This window comes from Triticum dicoccoides, chromosome 7A (assembly GCF_002162155.2).
Source record: "Triticum dicoccoides isolate Atlit2015 ecotype Zavitan chromosome 7A, WEW_v2.0, whole genome shotgun sequence".
In the NCBI taxonomy this organism is placed as follows: domain Eukaryota; kingdom Viridiplantae; phylum Streptophyta; class Magnoliopsida; order Poales; family Poaceae; genus Triticum; species Triticum dicoccoides.
This window is the reverse complement of record NC_041392.1, coordinates 16,734,735-16,742,228: the sequence shown is the minus strand read 5'-3', so window position 1 is coordinate 16,742,228 and position 7,494 is coordinate 16,734,735.

The window sequence follows — 7,494 nt, the reverse complement described above, 5'->3', positions numbered from 1 at the left end:
CCCTGCGCGCGCCCCCGAGGCAAACCCTAGCTCGCCGGCGCGGCGGTGCGGTGCGCGTCTTCCGCTCCTCCTCCCGAGCTCCCGCTCGATCTCTGCAACACATCGCAGGACTCCATCGATCGCTCGAAGGCCCTCGGCATCGCTCGATCTCAGCATCGCTCGAAGGCCGCCTCTGCGTGATCGCTCCGCAGGCCCAGCAAGGGTTCGTCTCGCAGGAAGGATTCCCTCCCGCACTGCCCCCTCCGCCTGATCGCTGGATTCCAAAAAAAAAATGTCTGCTGCATCGGGCTATGTTGCTGTCCCTCGCTGTCCGGTGATCTTTGATGGTACTAACTACACCGAGTTTACTGGCTTCATGCGCATTCACATGCGTGGCATCCGTCTTTGGGGTGTTCTTTCTGGCGAGGTCTGCTGTCCGCCACGTCCAGTTCCTCCGGTGGCCCCTACTCCGCCAACTCCATCGGTTCTTGCTACGGATGCTAATCAGGCCGCCAAGGATGCGGCTAAGGTTGCTGATGAGGCCGCTGATCGTGCTTATGATGAGAGGGTTTTGGCTTATGAGGAGGCTCTTCAGACGTATCATGGTGCTCTGTCTGTTTACACCCAGTGGCTTGATGATGATGCTCGTGCTGCAGCTGTTCTCACTGCTAGTGTTCTGCCTCAGTTTGCTTCTGAATTTCTGGGTCTTTCTACTGTCTTTGAGATGTGGACCCGTCTTCGTGAGCGCTATCAGCCCTCTGGTGATGCCTTATACCTCTCTGTGATCCGTCAGGAGCATGCTCTTCAGCAGGGTGACTCTACTGTTGATGACTTCTATGCACAGAGTTCTGCTATCTGGCGCCAGCTTGATTCTCTCCGTAGTGCTGGGTGTCGTACCTGCCCCTGTTGCCAGGCTGTCCAGGCCAATTTGGAGTTTCATCGCGTTTATGAGTTCCTGTCTTGGCTCCGTAAGGAGTTTGAGCCCTAGCGTGCTCAGTTGTTTGCTCGTGGCCGTATTTCTCTCATGGAGGCGCTTTCTGAGATTCGTGCTGAGGAGACTCGCTTACGTGGTGCTGGTTTGCTGGAGGTTCCCTCTGTGCTCGCTACTCGTGCTCCTACGCCACCTGCTCCACCGATCCCTTCTCGCTCGAGTGCTCCGCCGCTCTTGCCCACTCCTTCTGGAGGCTCAGGTCGCCCCCGTCCACATTGCGCCTATTGCAACAATGATGGTCATCTTGAGTCTCAGTGCTACACGAAGAAGAAACACCTGCGCAAGGCTCGATCATCATCTTCAGGGACTTCGTCCTCTACCTCGACAGCTTCAGCCATTGCTTTGACTGAGCAGGATATTCTGAGACTTAAGCGTCTGCTCGCGGCTTCAGGTTCTTCCTCGACGGGTACTGCCGGTTCTGTGACTGATGCTTCCCGCACTGAGCAATCACCCTCTACACAGTCAGGTACATCCCCATGGGTTCTGGACTCTGGAGCTTCTTTTCATATGTCTTCTCATTCTTCCACTTTGTCCTCTCTTCGATCACTGGATTCTCCTATTCATGTCTTCACTGCTGATGGTACTCCACTTTCTGTTGCTAGTAGAGGCAATCTTACTACTCCTTCTTATTTTGTTCCTGATGTTGCTCATGTTCCTCGACTTACCATGAATTTGTTTTCTGCTGGTCAACTTACGGATTCTGGTTGTCGCGTAATCCTTGACGTTGACTCTTGTTCTGTCCAGGACCGTCACACGCACACTCTGGTTGGGGCTGGCCCTCGCCGCCGTGATTCTCAGGGTCTTTGGGAGTTGGACTGGCTTCATGTTCCTTCTGCTGCCACCACCATTGCCAGTTCTTCCGCTTCTGTCGCCTCCGTTACTGGTTCCTTCCAGCAGTGGCATCATCGACTTGGTCATCTGTGTGGTTCTCGGTTGTCTTCTTTAGTTCGTCGTGGTCTTCTGGGGTCTGTCTCAGGAGATGTCTCTTTAGAGTGTCAGGGTTGTCGTCTTGGCAAGCAGATTCAGTTACCATATTCACATAGTGAGTCAGTGTCTAAGCATCCTTTCGATTTAGTCCATTCTGATGTATGGGGTCCGGCCCCTTTCGCTTCGAAAGGTGGTCATAAATACTATATTATTTTCATAGATGATTTCTCTCGTTACACATGGCTTTATTTCATGACTTCTCGTTCTGAGGTGTTGTCTATTTATAAGCGTTTTGCTGCCATGGTTCATACTCAGTTCTCTTCACCCATTCGTGTTTTTCGTGCTGACTCCGCTGGCGAGTATATCTCTAAGATGTTGCGTGGTGTTCTTGCTGAGCACGGGACTCTCTCTCAATTCTCTTGTCCTGGTGCTCATGCTCAGCATGGTGTGGCTGAGCGAAAGCATCGACATCTTCTTGAGACTGCTCGTGCATTGATGATTGCTGCCTCTCTCCCGCCTCATTTTTGGGCTGAGGCCGTCTCCACATCCACCTATCTTATCAATATACAGCCTTCCGCTGCTCTACAGGGTGGTGTTCCATTTGAGCGACTTTTTGATCGTTCTCCCGATTATTCGATGCTTCGCTCGTTTGGTTGTGTTTGCTATGTTCTTCTTGCCCCTCGCGAACGCACCAAACTGACCGCTCAGTCTGTTGAGTGTGTCTTCTTAGGCTACAGTGATGAGCATAAGGGCTATCGTTGTTGGGATCCTATTGGTCGTCGGATGCGTATCTCTCGAGATGTGACTTTTGAAGAGTCTCGTCCCTTCTACCCACGCCCATCTTCCTCGACTTTTTCAGTGCAGGATATCTCTTTCCTCACTTTTCCTGACTCACCTATCACCCCCGCCGAGACTGTACCTCTCTGTTCCACTTCCTCTCCTTCTCCACTGACGTTATATGATCAATAGAGCATCGATAGGCGTTTGCACTGCCGCATCATCCACATTCTCATCATGATGTCGTATTTGCAGAAGCAACACCAGATCGGACGACGCAAGCTGGCATCGCGCATTAGGACAAAATTAATGCAATATCTATTCAAAGTTTGGCAAGCGTTGGCACTTTGTGTATTAGCTCCCTTGGTTGGCGCTTTATGTGCTGCCTTGTGCCTTTATTGGCAAGCGTTGTTTTCGACGTTTGTCTGACTCGATGCCATCTGTACTACACAACTGACTAGCTAGGTATGTAATTAGGCTGGTTGTAATGGGGAGTACTCCCTCCGTCCGGAAATGCTTGTCATCAAAATGAATAAAAAGGGATGTATCTAGATGTATTGTAGTTTTAGATACATCCCTTTTTGTCCATTTTGATGACAAGTATTTTTGGACGGAGGGAGTATCATATACTAGTATCATGCATATGATACTAGTGTATGATACTACCTCCCTAATGCATAGTATCATATATTAGTATCATGTAGTACTCCATTTATTGCCATGCATGACACAAAGTAGCATAACATTTAATATGATACGGTATCATGATATGATACTACACCCTCTCTTTCTTCATTTAATGTTATGACACCTCATCAAAATTGCCTCGTTGGTATGCATGATACTAGCTATGATACTACCATTACGACCAGCCTTATTGAGTACTACAATTAACTATGTCATCAGTGCTAATGCATGTGATCAGATCCACTTTAATTGGAGGCGCTGGCAAAGCATCCATGCATGTTAGCATTCTGTGTTAACTACTACAGTTAACTATGGTACTCATATGGGCTTTCCGTTACAAAGCTACAAACAAGCGCCTTGAGTCTTCCATAAAGAAACTAATACTTTCCTCATGATATCGGTTACAGTATAAGAGCACCGTAACTTTGCCTTCACTAGCTAGTAGCTACCCCAAAACTACAAATTCCCAACACAAGCTTTGAAGTTTCAGAGTTTGGCGCTTCATTAACCAATATAACGATCTATAACAAATCAATGATTCGAGGATGTTTAGGCACAATTAAATCTAACGGCTAGGTGATGCTTAGGTACATGTATGACGAATTGAAGATATAACTTTCATACTTGTCATATGATCTACCGGAGCGATGGCTATTTTGCATTTTGCCAGGAATTTCTAGCCCATCTCTTATTTTTCTACTGTGCTATGCTTATAATGGAGTATATCGAAAAAAGTCCATTTTACTACCCTCAACAAAGTGGCTGGTTCACATAACACCCTGACCATTTTTTCTGTTCCCTTAACCCCCTGATCTATCCTATACCGTTCACAAAACATCTTAGCTGGGTTTGCTCATTTGTTTTGCTGACGTGAAGGTAGTCAAAGCGGTATTTGACCAGTGGGGCACCCTTGTCAGGTTGGGGCTCCTTGACCCCGCCGTTAGCCGGCGACTCCTCGGAGCTCCGCCACCTGACCGCATCTCCTTCCCCACGCGCAGCGTGCCGGTCTCTGTCTTCCCTCTCGCCTAGCCGCCCATCCAATCTCCACAAGGCCACGCTATGGCACGCGTCTCGTCGTCTAGCTCGGGATGGAGGACAACATCATCTCCTCTGCCATGCAAAAAACGGGCATCGGCCTAGGTCAGAAGACCATGCGCCATAGAACACGCCGAGGGCGAGGAGCTGACCAACGATACCAACCTGACGCGACCGAGCACACGGTCCATCTCCTGCCGCCGCACCAAGCGCTCGCACTAACGCCATGCCTCGGAGGAGCACCCCCGCGGCGTACGGAGAACCTGCTGCCTCGATCTCTTCCTCTGGCGACCCCTGCTTCTTCTCCTCTGTTTCCCGAGCAACGTGGTGCTCCCCTGAAGCAGAACAACCCTTCCATTTTGAGATGCGCATCTCCGAGGACCTCTCCCATCGTGGCCAAGCTCTGCCGCCCGCTGCAATTCATTTTACTGCTCTGTAGAAGATGTAGGGGAGGTCGGTGAGCGCGGCGCGGACGACCGAGGCGCTGGCCGAAGTGTCTTCACTGCGCTGTAGAAGAGGCATGGGAGGTAGGTGAGCGCGGCCGTGGACGACCAAGGCGCTGGCCGGAGCACGACGACGTGCAGCAGGCACAGGAAGTAGCGGCGCTCGCCGTGGTGATGTCTAGGATCCTGGCTAGTGTGCCGCGGACCGGAAGCGTTGAGTAGGGAGTCCTCGGGCGTCTCGCCGACGCCCAATTTAGTGCAGAGAACAGTGGTCGGATGCGAGGGAGGGAGCTCGGGGGCGACGCTCTAGGGGACACTCTAGCCGATCCCCTTGACGTGGAGGTACGGGGGAACGAGGCGGGACTTAGGGACAAGCTAGATGGCCTTGGGGTATTTTCCGGCCACGAGGAGACAAGCGGTGGCCGTGGAAGAAGCAGCTTAGAGCTCGGCGTGGAAGAAAAACAAGGCTCAAAATTGTGACGTGGTTTCCAGGGACCCACTAGCTGGTCAAATACCGCTTTGACCACGTCCATGTCAGCAAACAATCTGAGCAAACCCATTAGAGAAGAATTTTGAACGGTACTGAATAGATTAGGGGGTTAAGGGAACTGAAAAAATAATCAGGGGGTTATGTGAACCAGCCACTTTGTTGAGGGTAGTAAAATGGACTTTTTTCGAGTATATCATAGTAATAGGTTATGTCCAATATTTTCGTTGTAGGCAATAAAAATAGTGTTGGCTTTTCAAAAAGGTAGGGTAATTTTAGTAAGTTTCCTGATGACCTGTGATTAAAGTAGACTGCACACAAGTAAAGGACTTCTCGGATAATCCAATCACAAATCTTGATATACTTTTCTTATATAACTATATAAGCACGCCATGTTGTCATGTGGGGCATATATAATGTATGCCATCATCGTGGTTAGTGTGGATCGTGTTTATTGTTTAAGAAAATGCAGCAAGTCCCAACCTCAAGGCCTCAAGAGCGGTTGGTGAAGATAAGATGGGGAAGACAATAGGAAGCTCGACAATGGAGACAAAGAATAAGCAGGGCCTTCAATGGCATTGTGGCCTTTTTTACTCTGTTTCACATTATGTTCTAACCATGTGTGCTAGTAGCAGAGAGTACTAATTAACTGCAACGAAATTCCAATGGGTAATCCTAGAATACCATGTTTCTTGTTTGCACGAAATTCCACTGTCAGAACAGCGTCTCTGGACCGAGCATGGGACATGGCTGAATGGTAGGAGGAAGGGTACCTGCGTCAACGGCGAGGAGGCCGAGGGAAGCGGGATTCGCCATGAAGATCCCAGCAGTGGCGGCGCCTATGTACAGACCCATCACTAGTTACACAAGTTCTCCACGCAGGAAATTGAGCAGCAAGTAATCCTCTGCATAAGTGACGTCCTGATTTAGTGTAGATATATTCCATTTGTAGACATAATGAATAAATCAGGACAGTTACATAAGCATTATCGATTCTAAGGCCAAACAAACCTTAACCCAGATGAACAAATGGCGTAAATTTTGTTTGTAGCCCTTTCTCTGAAATGGTTTACTGCCTGAGAGACAAGTTTATTATGACTACTAAATAAATACCTCATGTTACTAAGATACTAATCACTGTGACTTTTTTCTACTGGGATAGCAAAGATAAACCAAAAAAGCAGGCACCTTTCCATGTGGGTTTTTTCAAGAAAAGAAGGGGTCCTATATCATCTGAAAACTAAGTGTTAGTTACATCTTTCATGGTAGCACTGCGATTCTACATCCTACAGCAGCTAAGGGAACATACATGTTAATATTCATTCTGTAGCCACAGAATGTTGCACCTTGCTTGGCAACAAATGAGAAGACGCAAGTTACTCGGAGAATAGAAACTCACAGTTGGCGATTTTCCGATCTGCTCTGCTCCCATGGTTTCTGCTTAGAATGAACTTGGAAACGAAAGAATCTCCACTCCACTGAATTATCTGCAGCAAATGCTTATAAAATAAAATCAACCCAGTAAGACAATGAAATTTCTAGAGGTAAAATAAAAAACGGAATTGTTTATCTGAATGTTAGGTCCCGTTTAATCTTGAGAGAGGTGTGATGTGACAGACGTTGGTAACAGCTGCGTTTAGATCTGGCAGCATGCTTTGATCCGGAAACACTAGTAATACACTGAGCCAGCAAGATATTAATAGTACTGGGTTTGTACAGACTATGCTGATGCCGACGGTATATCAAAAAAAAAAGCTTCCAACCTCCTCCCCATCCTGAACACAACAAGAATCAATAACAATGATTACTTCCCAGAGCTGGGCAATTTCATCAGACGAAACCAGAAAAAAAAATCCCATACAGGGATGCAGCTATGATTTCCATCACACTGAAAAGTGTAAGACATGCATACTACTTGTTCTGTTAGTAGATGAGAAATACCAAAGAAGCGCGAAACTATTCGGCTCAATCCCTTGGCTTTCAGTTCAACCGCGGTCCAGTCCCCCTTAATGCCAATACCAAAGCACTGCTAAAAAAGTGAACTTCTCCCTCAAGAACAAGAAAGAGCCTCTCAATTGGTTGGTTGGGTCCCGTGGTTCTCTTCCTAGTTCTAGGGTTCTTGCGTTAGATTGTCCAGTCCCCCTAGGCTTAGGGTACTTATACCGGGG